This window comes from Borostomias antarcticus, assembly GCF_949987555.1.
Source record: "Borostomias antarcticus genome assembly, chromosome: 2".
Taxonomy (NCBI): Eukaryota; Metazoa; Chordata; class Actinopteri; order Stomiiformes; family Stomiidae; genus Borostomias; species Borostomias antarcticus.
In genome coordinates this window covers 8,975,113-8,987,612 of record NC_140235.1, presented here as the reverse complement: position 1 = coordinate 8,987,612, position 12,500 = coordinate 8,975,113, and the positions used below count along the sequence as shown (strand labels likewise).

Sequence of the window (12,500 nt, the reverse complement as noted above, 5' to 3'; positions counted from 1 at the left end):
CTCTAGGCGAGATTTGTTGACGGGGGGGGGGTGCTGCTGCGCGATTTGTTAACGGGGGAGGCGCCGCATCGCATTGCGAAGCGTAATAGAGACAGTAGGGATTACGGAATTAAATTATTTTAATAAAAATAAAAAATAAATTTTTTTTTTTTTTTTTTTGGTGCTCCTTGGCCAGGCGCCCCTTGGCCATTTGGCGCCCTAGGCGACCGCCTATTTCGCCTATGCCTCGGGCCGGCCCTGCAACGTGGAATATGCGGGGCTCGCTTGATTTCATACATCCCGCATTTTTCTGCTTCAAGTTTTAATGTTTTTCACCTCGTTTGTAGGGTTGCCACCTTCAATGGGGAAAAATAAGGGACACCTTGCCACATAGGCGATTTTACCCTCTGAGAGTAGGGGGGGCAACATTTTGACGTGAGGAAAAAAAAACAAAACAGTTCTGCCGTCTCGTCCCATCTATTTACGAAGAATCCCAGTTGTGAACAGTATGCTAATAAGAAATCTGTATGACAATTCAATATGTACAACGCATCAAACTTCATCTAGACACCACGAGCATGTCAATATGACTTTATGACCGAGCACTAGGCCATACCCAACATCACAACATCAAACTGCAACTGCCTGCTGGTGCTAGCTTCCTCGCCGATGGTGATGTTGCTAGTGCTAGTGCTAGCTTCAAGCCTCTGGAGCACTTCTGCATTCGATTGCACCTGCTGCGGTGTCATTTCGAGTGGTAGCTTCTTCATTAGCATTGCCAGATTTTATTTTATGAAGAAGTGTTATATTGTTTTACAGCTCTTTTTGCCATTATGAGCAGGTTGGCTAATTGTAGCTTGTTGAGCACTGAGCAGTACAGTCAGATCTCATTTTTTTCGACGGACGAGTTGTGCCATTAGTGGATTATGAATATATATATATTTTTAAAGTTAGCCTAGTTTAAGTAATAAATACACTTTTAAAATGAATGCTGATCTAACACAAACTGGTACAAACCACAATCATGTATTTAATAATTGTGTTAATTAGTAAAAAAAAAAAAAAAAAAAGGTTTTTATTTTTTTATTTTTAAGAATCTGAGCAGAGTTGGGCTGTCCAATCAGGGGGGGCACTTGCCCCCCCTGCCCTCCCTATAAAATCGCCAATGCCTTGCCACCAGGGTGGTCCTCCCCCATGAGATTATGAGTGTCAGACATCTCATTTCCTGCATTCTAGTGAATTGCACCAATTTATGTTTAATGCATCAAGTTCAAAGTCCTCTGCTATTCTCATCATGAATGAAGGAAATAAATAGCCAGTAAGAGTAGGCTAAAGCACAGCTGCATTGATTATATTAAGATCAAATCAATAAACACCAGATCATAGACATGGGCAAAATGTTTGGTCTGATAAACTTGGAAATAGCAAATGACCTGGACGACCACAGAGACCAGACATCTGGGGTTGTTTATGCCTTTTAAGGCTGCCTTCAATCATGACGCCGGACCTGGTCTAGGCGCTCTCGCATAGGCTATGGTTTTGTTATTTCTCGTATCATTCCAAGCATGTGAAGACATAGTGTAGTATATGCATTAAAGTGGGGGTGTGCACGAAAATACAGGACAGGTTCTTGCATTTTTCGCATATTCTCGCAATATTCACAAGTTCCCGCAACTTCAGAAAATCCCCGCATTTTCAACGCATAAAATCACATAAAAACCCCGCATATTCCATTGCATAATCAAGGATTTTTGCCCGCGTTTTTCTGGAGGGACTGCCTTATGCTGTGTTCACACCGGGCACGGCGCCGCCGGGTTCGGCGATTCGCGCCGCCCAGTTTGCGTGAATTGTATTGACTTTCTATGTAAACTCACCGCGCCGCCGGAAAAATTTGCGCCCGGTGTGAACATGACGGTGTGAACACAGCATTAGCGCAGGCTTCATCCTGTGAGCAGTCGAGTGTTACAGTACATATCGGGGTGCTGTGGATGTTAGTTGATCGCTAGATCGTCAGCAGCAGCCAAGCTCAGATCCCAGGGTAGGTACGAGAGATATCACCCCTCTCTAAGCTCTCCTTATAGGCTTCCTGGAAAGTCTCTGTTGTTTCATTTTACTGCACGTGTGTGTGTGTGTGTGTGTGTGTGTGTGTGTGTGTGTGTGTGTGTGTGTGTGCGCGTTGCGTGCGTGTGTGCGTGCGTGGCGTGTGTGTATGGTACTGTACTGTAAGTGATGACAGACCTGGAAGGCTAGGCTCTGGGAGTGTGTGTGGGCGATGGGGATGATGTTGGTTTCTCTCTCTTATTCATGCTGGGACACCGGAGCTGTCAGCACGGCTGTTCCTCTCCTGGTGAAATAGTCATGAGTGTGTGTAACAGCCTGGCCCAGTGTGGCTTACAGCCCTGCTCATACCGGCTGAGCTCAGGACGCAGCAAGAAAACCTCTGTCTGTCTGTCAGCCTGCAACTGTCCGTCTGTCTATCTGACTGTCTGTCAGCCTGCAACCGTCCATCTGTCTGTCAGTCAGTCAGTCGTCTCACGATGCCAGACTCTGGAGATCTCCGCCTCGAGAGTTTCTCGTCTCCATTGAAAATCGTTGCTAGAACAGCACTGAAAAACCACGCTATCAGTCAGAGCCACTGCCTACATCTCCAATAGTATGAAGGGTCCACCTTACTGGAAATGTTGTCCTCCCAGAGAATCAAAACAAAACATTCACCAGTTTAAAGTGTTGTTGCTGGTTTTTAAAGCTTTACATGGTCTCGCTCCTTTTTACATTGAGTGATATTTTAGTATGTTATGTTCCTGCCCGAGCCCTTAGGTCCTCAGATTCACTGCAACTGACCATTCCTCGCACCAGAACTAAAACATATGGTGAAGCTGCCCTCTCCTCATATGCCCTCAGACTATGGAACGAGCTTCCGCTAGACTTAAAAAACTCTGGCACCGTGGATACATTAAAAAAAAATCTGAAGACTTACCTGTTCAAAAGGGCATTTCCCATTGAACAATAACAATGCAGGTTTGTAATTTTGTTAGCATAATGTCATTCCTATTTTACATTGTTTTCTCATGTCTGAATTTTACGTTTGTGTGTTTTTTCTGTCGTCTATTGTATTTGCCTTTTGTATTTATTATGTTGTGTAAAGCACATTGAGAGGCACATTGTGTCTGAAATGTACTCTATAAATAAAGATTATTATTATTATTATAGTGGATCATAAAATCTTGCGAGGCTAGAAGTATAAATACAATCTGTTGTCATTTTGTTGCGTGGGTGTGACGTCCTGAGGAGACAAATAAATAAAGTTGATATCTAAGTTGATATCTAAAGCTGATTTGAGTCCTCATTGTAATGAAGAGCCAACTTTCTCTAAAGAAAAACATCTTAATCAGGACGCAAACCCAGGACTACAGATCACTAAAGCAGCGGCCACCGGGCAGTATGGGGAACCTGGCACAAGAAGTACAGTGAGGATGAACTGAAGGGAGATGTTGTTTTCCTTTAATCCGTTTATCCACCCAGTGATTCTGATCCGCTCCAAAATTGTATGGGTTCTAAGTTGCCCCATGCTACACCCCTCCACCGAGTTTTGTGAAAATTGATCAGGTAGTTTTTGTGTAATCTTGCTTCATAACGAACAAACTAAATAACACACCCAGGTAAAAATACAGTATACCCTCTGCCCTGGCAGTCGCAAAAAAGTCAGGCAAAAACAGCAGAAAGAAGAGGAACCCAGAGGCCTTTTTAAATGGTCACCTCTGAATGCAAATTAGATGGTTGATCTCAGTTCACTGGCCAAGTTGACCTACCTACCTACCTAACTTGCCATGACCAATAGTACCAGGTTCAGAAGGTTTGGACTGGAGAACTAAGGTGTGTGTGTGTGTGTGTGTGTGTGTGTGTGTGTGTGTGTGTGTGTGTGTGTGTGTGTGTGTGTGTGTGTGTGTGTGTGTGTGTGTGTGTTACACATCAGTCTCATGTGTTGATCAGTGGGACTCTTGCTCTCCGAGTTCCCCTGTGTGTACTCCACCCTCGGGTGAACGGTTTTTCGGCCTCACGCCACTTCTGCATCCAGGTCCCCTCTGTGCCTCTCTACTAGTCGATGTGTACAGCAGGAGGAGAAGCCGGGGAGCAAGTCTGCTCCTTTGTTGTGGTAGCTAGTCTGGGGTGGAGCTTAACTTTCTCTATTCAAAAATGCAGCTTTCAGCTGGAGCCTTTGACTGGCAGAAGACGACAGGCTCAGGGCATTCAGGGACTTTCCTGGTTTAATTCTGCATATCCCCTAGCCCGTTCCTCTCCTGTTTGAACACACAAGCCTGAGATCTCCTGACCTTTGGAGTTTGAGTCCCGACGTGGAGCCAGACAACCTCACTCAGCAAACAGGTCTGAGACTTCGACTCCCTGCTGAGTGCTGGCGCTCAGCCTCTCCTGTCAATGTTCAACCAGGACTCTCATTTCGGAGAAGTCCCCTTTGTAATTGTGTGTGCGCGGGCAGGTGTGTGCGTGTGTGCAAGCATGTGATCCAGTGTGTAATTATTGCTCATTGTTTAGTGGGATCATGTTTACTTCTTAGTAAACTTGATCATTTTCAAAAATGTACCCAGGTTGGTTATCTGCCAGGTCAGAAATAGCTCCATGTATCTGAGCTGAGGTAGGAGACTGACTACTACAGTGTTTTTAATGTGCAGCCATTGCTTTTCCCCCACCTTTATCTGCTAATGGGGAGTATCCTTGGCCATCTGTGCTGTGACTCATTTGAATGACATTTCACGCCACTTATAGGCTGAGTTGGGAGAGGAGCTTTAATCAGACCTCTGGAGTGTGTCTGGAGGGGACATATTTGATCCCCCAACGAACACACACACACACACACACACTTCACACACACACACTCACTCCCGGGTCCCCCCAACACCCCGAGAGGTTCGGGTTGGGAAATAAGAGGCCTTCAGCATCTGCTCTCCAGACCCCCCCACCCAGCGTCCCCGCCTCCCATGTCTCTAGCGGCCCCCTCCACACCTCTAATCCCTTTCACTCACTTCCTTCTGTTCAAGCTCCTTCCCTCTCTCTACGTCTTCCCTCCCTCTCCCTCCTCCCCGTTCAGCGATGCTCATCTCTCACAGGCCTCAGCTGCAGCACCGTCGGCCTGGGAGCCCAGCTGAAAGACTGTCTCTGGGAGAGGGACCTCACGGTGCTCCTCGCTGCTCTGGGAGAGGGACCTCACGGTGCTCCTCGCTGCTCTGGGAGAGGGACCTCACGGTGCTCCTCGCTGCTCTGGGAGAGGGACCTCACGGTGCTCCTCGCTGCTCTGGGAGAGGGACCTCACGGTGCTCCTCGCTGCTCTGGGAGAGGGACCTCACGGTGCTCCTCGCTGCTCTGGGAGAGGGACCTCACGGTGCTCCTCGGGGCTCTGGTCGGCTTTGTACTCCCTAAAACTACCGCACACTCCTTCTTGCCCTGGGTGACTGGTGCGGGTGTGTGTGCGTGCGTGTGTTTGTGTATGTTTGTGTGTGTGTGTGTGTCAGTGGCGCTGGAACCAGGGGTGGCAAAAAGAAAAAGGCCTTACCGCCCCAGTTGCTTTCTAGAACCGCTACTGGTGTGTGTGTGTGTGTGTGTGTCTGTGTGTGTGTGTGTGTGAGGAGAAGCAGGTCAACGGGTTTGAAATGTAACGAGACGTGGTTCGGTGGCCTCTTTGGTGACCTGGGTTGGAAGCCCAAGTCCAACATGGGCTCTGTGTTTGGAGTTTTGTAGCGTTGGTGTAATGCCAGGTATGGTCCAAGGTCAACCTCTCGTTTCTTGTGATCCTAGTAAAACTGCTTTAGCGTTGCTGACGCACAAAGTGATTACCTCGATAAAGGAGTAATTGTTTGGCCGAGACTCAGCCGTGCCAGTGCGGCTACAAGACAGGAGCTCTAAAGAGCTATAAATAGAACAGTGAGCAGAAGAACAATGTGTTCTGCTCTGCGCTCCGGCAGCGAGCAGTCAGACACCAGCCCTGCCGGACCCATGTCTCCCTCCTCCTCTCTCTCCCTCCTCCTCTCCCCTGTCTGTGAGGACCCCCCTCCCTCCTCCTCTCTCTCCCTCCTCCTCTCCCCTGTCTGTGAGGACCCCCCTCCCTCCTCCTCTCTCTCCCTCCTCCTCTCCCCTGTCTGTGAGGACCCTCCTCCCTCCTCCTCTCTCTCCCTCCTCCTCTCCCCTGTCTGTGAGGACCCCTCTTCCCCACGTCCTCCTCCCTGCGTCAGCCGGCCTCCATTCATGAAAAATGTGACGTAGGCAGCAGCCCCCCCGCCCCTCCCCCCCTGCTCCCTCCCCTCAGACGCTGCAGCACTCAGCGCAGGAGGAATGCCTCTCTCTCCCTCTCTCTCCCTCTCTCTCTCTCTCTCCCTCTCTCTCTCCCTCTCTCTCTCTCCCTCCCTCCCTCTCCCTCCCTCCCTCTCTCTCCCTCTCTCTCCCTCTCTCTCTCCCTCTCTCTCTCTCTCTCTCTCTCTCTCTCCCTCTCTCTCTCTCTCCCTCTCTCCCTCTCTCTCTCCGTGCCTGGAAGAGCGTTTCCTCTGGGTTGTGTGTTTTCTCTCTCCTGCTCAGAGCGGAGGAAGGACCATGCGTCTGAGCTCCACAGCTGTGAGTAATACAGTGTGGTGCAGCACTGCTGCCTTGGACCTATGCGTGTGTGTGTGTGTGTGTGTGCATGTGTATGTGTGTGTTTGTGTGTGTGTGATTGTGTTTGTTTGTGTATTGAGTGTGCATGTGTTTTCTTACAGAACTTGTCTCTTTGTGTGTGTGTGTGTGTGTGTCAGTCATCAGTGTTTCTCCAGGAGCAGCCTACGTATGTGTCTCGGGAGCGTGTGTGCGTGCTCAGTGTGCGTGCGTATGCGTGGGTGAGTGTGTACTCAGTGTGTGTGTGTGTGTGTGTGTTTGTGTGCGTGCAGAGCTATTCTGGGCTCAGCCAGCCAATGATGCTGGTGTTTGATGCGGTAGTTCTCAGTGCCCTCTGATGAAGGTTGAGGGACCAGGATGTACTGGAGAACCCAAAGACATCTGGAACACACACACACACACACACACACACAGAGTAGAGTAATGCTAGTTGTCAGGGAGGGTAGATGAGTCATTTCTGGGACATATATACCTCCGCACACAAACACGCATACTGTGCTTTCCCCCTCTCTCTCTCTCTCTCTCTCTCTCTCTATCTATCTCTCTCTCCCACTCTCTCTCTGTCTCTCCCTCTCTCTGTTCTATGCCTCCAGCAGGGCAGCAGTAGAGCGTCTCGGTCCAGCGTGTGTGTGTGTGTCCTCTGGTACTAAGTATGTTTACGTAACGGTGCAGGATGAGTAGCCGGCAGCCTGGCTGGAGGGGGAGGGGGGAGGGGGGAGGAGTAGCTATCCCTCCATCCCCAACGAGCTGCTGTTTAAAACTCCACCATCATAACATCCAGGAGGTGTGTGTGTTTGTGATCAGGTGAAGGGTGCCCCCGCTCCCACGGCTCAGCACAGAGGCATGTAAATATGAGCTGAGAGTGGGTCCTAATGGAGCTGCGTTCTGTGGTCGGTCGGGCCACGTTCAGAAGAAGCGCTAATGTGCTTTATTGATTTCCCCCGGCTTTTTGGAGCACTTCCTGAAGTCGTTGTCCAGGAGTAGGGAAGCACACGTTGTGCGCTTTTCGCCGCCCCCCCCCCCCCCTCCCCCCCTTGAACCTTCCCACTCTTCCTGCGTCATTAAAGCGGTGTCTGTCACGACCGGCCCCTCTCAATATGCATGCTGGTCTGGCTGCTGTGAGAGGGTTTTGTCTGCGTCCCTCTCTGGTGAAGAGCACAAGGGGGACTGTTGAGCGAGCAGCTGCCCTGGTTTGCAGCCCCTCCTCCTGACTTTTGGACCCCCCTCTCTCCCTCTCTCCTTCTCTTCCTCTCTCCCTCTCTTCTCCCTCTCTCCCTCTCTTCTCCCTCTCTTCTCCCTCTCTCCCTCTCTTCTCCCTCTCTCCCTCTCTTCTCCCTCTCTCCCTCTCTTCTCTCTCTCTCCCTCGCTGCTCTCTCTCTCTCCCACTATCTTGATTTCTTTAGGTCTTCTCTACGTCTTCTCCCTCTCTCTGTCTCTCTCTTTTTCTCTCTGTCTTGCGCTCTCTTTCTCTGTCAGTGTCTCTGTTGCTCTCTCACCCTCCCTCTCTCTCTTTCTCTCTCTCTCTCACACACACACAGACAGGCTCAGGTCACATGGAGTTCTGCTCCTATTGTGTTCTTTGTTGTCGCTCTGGAGCTTCTCCCATTAGAGCTGGGATGAGAGATACCAGTCTGCCAGCAGCACTAGTCCCCCCCTGGGATGAGAGATACCAGTCAGTCAGCCAGCAGCACTAGTCCCCCCCCGGGATGAGAGATACCAGTCTGCCAGCAGCACTAGTCCCCCCCCCTTTCTTTCTGTTTCTTCGAGTCTCTGTCTCTGCGCGCCCTCTCTCTCTCTGTGTTGCTTACACTCTTTCTGTATGTTTTTTTCTGTCTCCCATCCTCTCTCTCTCTCTGTATTTCCTCCATCTCTCCCCCTCTGTCTTGGCCTCTCTCCTTGCCCCCTCTGTCCTGTCCTCTCTCCTTGCCCCTTCTCTCCCCCTCTGTCCTGTCCTCTCTCCCTGCCCCTTCTCTCCCCCTCTGTCCTGTCCTCTTTCCCTGCCCCTTCTCTCCCCCTCTGTCCTGTCCTCTCTCCCTGCCCCTTCTCTGCCCCTCTGTCCTGTCCTCTCTCCCTTCCCCTTCTCTCCCCCTCTGTCCTGTCCTCTCTCCCTTCCCCTTCTCTCCCCCTCTGTCCTGTCCTCTCTCCCTTCCCCTTCTCTCCCCCTCTGTCCGTTTGTATTCATCTCTTATCTGGAGGGAGCTGGTTAGCGCTCTTAGGGGCGAATTCACTAAAGCGGAATTGCGGCCGTTAATTGCACCATTACATTGCGCGTCAGTTGCTCCAGCTATGTACTCCGTTTTAAAAACCTATTCACTAAAGACATTGCGCTAATAATATCCCAGCACAAACACGCCCATTCGGTATTTGCGGCTGGGTGCAATTTGCTGCTGATATAGGAAATTACTATAAATACTGCGCATACAGCGCATACAACTCGTATGCATATCATTGGACGATGGCAGACAGAAAAAGAAAGATACGATTTTCAGACAGCGAACTTGAAGGCCTCACGGACGAGGTTCAAAAACATGTCTCACAGCTTTCCGCAAAAAATATCACGACTGCAGCAAAAAATCTTATTTGGGGTTTAATTTCCCAATCAGTCAGTGCCATTTGTGTGTGTAAACGCGGAAGACTGCAAACGGAGGTGGAATGATTTGAAAAGACGAACAAAGGAAAAATTGTCATTTTATGTTATGCAAGTTGCAGCACGATGATCTGGCATACTTTTGGGGGAGTGTATAACCCCACCGGTACGATCTAGGATCTAGGCATCTAAACGGCTTTTCAGGATTCCAAATGTGCACTCAATCACACCGCGCGTCCTGATGTGAGCCCGGTGTATGCCGCCTCTCCAACGTTGGAAGGATTACGCACGGGAGTCATCATCCATGGCTGAAGATGATACCTGCCGTCACCTATGATTCAAAAGCAAAATATTTTCAAGACCATTCAAATAAAAAAAATATTGTGTAGGCTATGTTTTTATTTATTTATACCTATATCGCCCCCCAGCCGTTCAATGAACAGCTATAGGGAATGCGCAGTTTCGCGTATAGACTATTATACGCACAGTTTCGCGCTATGTAGGCTATTATAAATAAGTATTATTCATTGGGGGAGCTTGGACTCGCTGAGGACTGGTGAGAGACGCATAGTCTACAGAGCCTCCCCAGACGGACTTCATCCTCCAGTTGGCTGAAGAGCTGCGCGCTCTGGCGTCCAAACAGCTACCGCGGTGGTTCTAGTGTTAAATCAAAAAGTGACCTTCTTCTAAATATTCTCTCACGAACAACATGCCTGGCATTGCGATGCCGAATTCGCCTCGCAACAATCACTGCTGCCATGATCAGCGGAAAGGCTGGCCATGACACACCCCTTGCGCTTAAATACCACCACGTCTCTGAAAACGCAATTAATTTCACTTTAACTGCGTGAAGCAATTGGCGCTGATCTTTGTGAATTGGGCGGATTTTGCAATAATGTTCATTTGCATAGAAAGGGGAACATTCTCCGCCCATATTAGGCTACCTAATTTAAATATCCGCTAATAACACCGGCGCAGAGAAACGCTATGAGGAAGGCAACGCAGTTAACACCGTATTTCACCCTTTGCGAGGGCTTTGTGAATAGCAAAGATTATTTTTGATTTATTTGCACAGGCTTTGCGTCAGGAAAAGCTGCGCAATCCTTTAGTGAATTCGCCCCTTAGTGTTTTGTCATTTAGCCTGAATGTGAAGAAAGAGTCCGGCCGGCTGAAGAGCCTGTTATTAGTGGGGAGAGAGTGTGTGACAGTTCAGATTATATAGTGTTTTGGAGGCTGATATCTCTGGTGAGATTATATAGTGTTTTGCAGGCTGCAATCTCTGGTGAGATTATATAGTGTTTTGGAGGTTGATATCTCTGGTGAGATTATATAGTGTTTTGGAGGCTGATATCTCTGGTGAGGCTGGCTGCTGCTTCACTGACACTGGGATATGTGGCTGGAAGGAGTCTGTGTGTGTGTGTGTGTGTGTGTGTGTGTGTGTGTGTGTGTGTGTGTGTGTGTGTGTGTGTGTGTGTGTGTGTGGTGTAGTGTGTACCATTGAAGGAGTAGTTTAGCCCTGTTTTAAGGTTACTTATGATCATATACAATGGTTCAGATCAAAACGTTGACAAAACTAGCACTTTTGAAAAAGTCTGATAATTGCTCTACCACCGTTTTGGTCATACAATGGATGTGGATGGGCACCTTGAAAAATCTTTCAAAAACATGTTAAACTCTCGATTTCAAAGACAAGAAGCTCACCGAGGGGGTAATGGTGTCCGTTGGTGTTCTGACATCAAATTCGCTGCAAAGTATGAATCCTGTAGGGTTTTATTGAGCATTTTATGAAATCCATTGACTTGTATTGACGCGACCGTTGTAGATGTGTAGATCAATCCGCAGAGGGGATTCAGGAAGCGGAACTACTTACGGTAGCTATTGTTATTGTTTATGTTGCTAGGCTACCTAGTTTGCGGAGGTTTACACACATATGTGCTGCGACTAAATAGTTCTATGCTAAATATTTAAAAAAGCCTTTCCAGATCAACTAGAATCTTACTTTATGGCTAATTATATGTCAGAACGCCAACTAACACCTCGGTGAGTTTCTTGTCTTTGAAATCGAGAGTTTAACATGTTTTTGAAAGATTTTTCAAGATGTCCACCACTCTAATCCCAACTGACACTCTGATCCTAGACATGGTCCGCTTCAGACAGCTCTATCGCGAAAACTATAAATGTTACAGCTTATATATTGACACTATAGGAATCCTGAGAACTTGCAGAACATTTCTATGTATAATATGTCCATATATCTTAAACACTGTAGGCATGGCGACAAGTTAGAAAAAGGGTAAAAATGTAAAATTAGCAGCTCAAAGGTTAGTGCGGCACGATATGTTTCAATGGGGAGCGCAGTTGCCGAACAAATCGTCATTCCTCAAAAACGGTAAGTCACACAGCTTAGATACTTACATTGTACGAATCAGCACAGTTGTGTGAACATTTTGATATATAATATGTGTGTGAGCTGTCAAAACTGTAGGAGTGCCAGCAGTTTACCAAATGTGTGAATATTTTCAAAGCAACTGCTGCCACCACTCTAAAAACATTAAGTTTCTGAACATTCCAAAAGCAGTTTCAAGCAGTTTCAATGGGACAAAAAATAGTTTTAAAAGTTACATTTCTAAAAAACTACGGGACGCAACATTGTCGAATTGCGCATGCGCAACTTGCTTAAACAAGACAGTAGTAGCTAGGGATGAGACGGTTTGAAATTTTTATTTCACGGTTATAGTGACCAAAATTATCACGGTTCACGGTTTTATCACGTTTAGGGATGGGTCTTGGTAATTTTTATCGATACTGTTACCATTATTGAGACTGCTTAACGAATCGAATCTTTATCGATCCCACTATCAATACCCTACTTTTTTACTATTTGATGGAAAGACAACTATAAATTCTTAAAAGAACTGAATTGGTATTGTTAATTTGTGACACTAATCTAGATGTCTTCGTTGCAAGCTAGATTCCCTCTGTCATCCGCTTGCTAAAGGCTACAAAAACGTTGTAGTGTAACTTAGACTACAGTGGGTCATTCATTCATTCACTAGTAACGTAACGTCACTGCACCGAGCTAGCAAGCTAACGGTAGCTAACTTTAGGTACCGCTCGCTAGCTGCAGTACGTTACTACTAGTCTAATGAATGAACCACTGTAAGTTATAGCTTTAGCCAGCCGATGACAGAGGGAATCTAGCTAGCAAAGAAGACATCTAGCACTAGATTTAAGTACTGTCAATGTCAACGGACGGGATTTATTGAGGTGCGCACAGCAT

At 47.8% G+C, this 12,500-nt stretch overlaps 1 protein-coding gene across 3 annotated transcripts in view; it reads left to right on the top strand.

The window, feature by feature from the left end:
• Positions 1–12,500, top strand: part of map3k13 (mitogen-activated protein kinase kinase kinase 13) — a 44,664-nt gene that overhangs the window by 9,702 nt on the left and 22,462 nt on the right. Inside the window, exon 1 of one of the 3 annotated variants that reach the window (XM_084457297.1) lies at positions 6,555–6,597. The exons of the other annotated variants lie outside the window; for them this stretch is intronic. The gene's annotated coding sequence lies outside the window, so the exon portion shown is untranslated. Of the gene's footprint in view, positions 1–6,554; positions 6,598–12,500 lie in introns of those variants that run through there. 3 annotated transcript variants of the gene reach the window in all.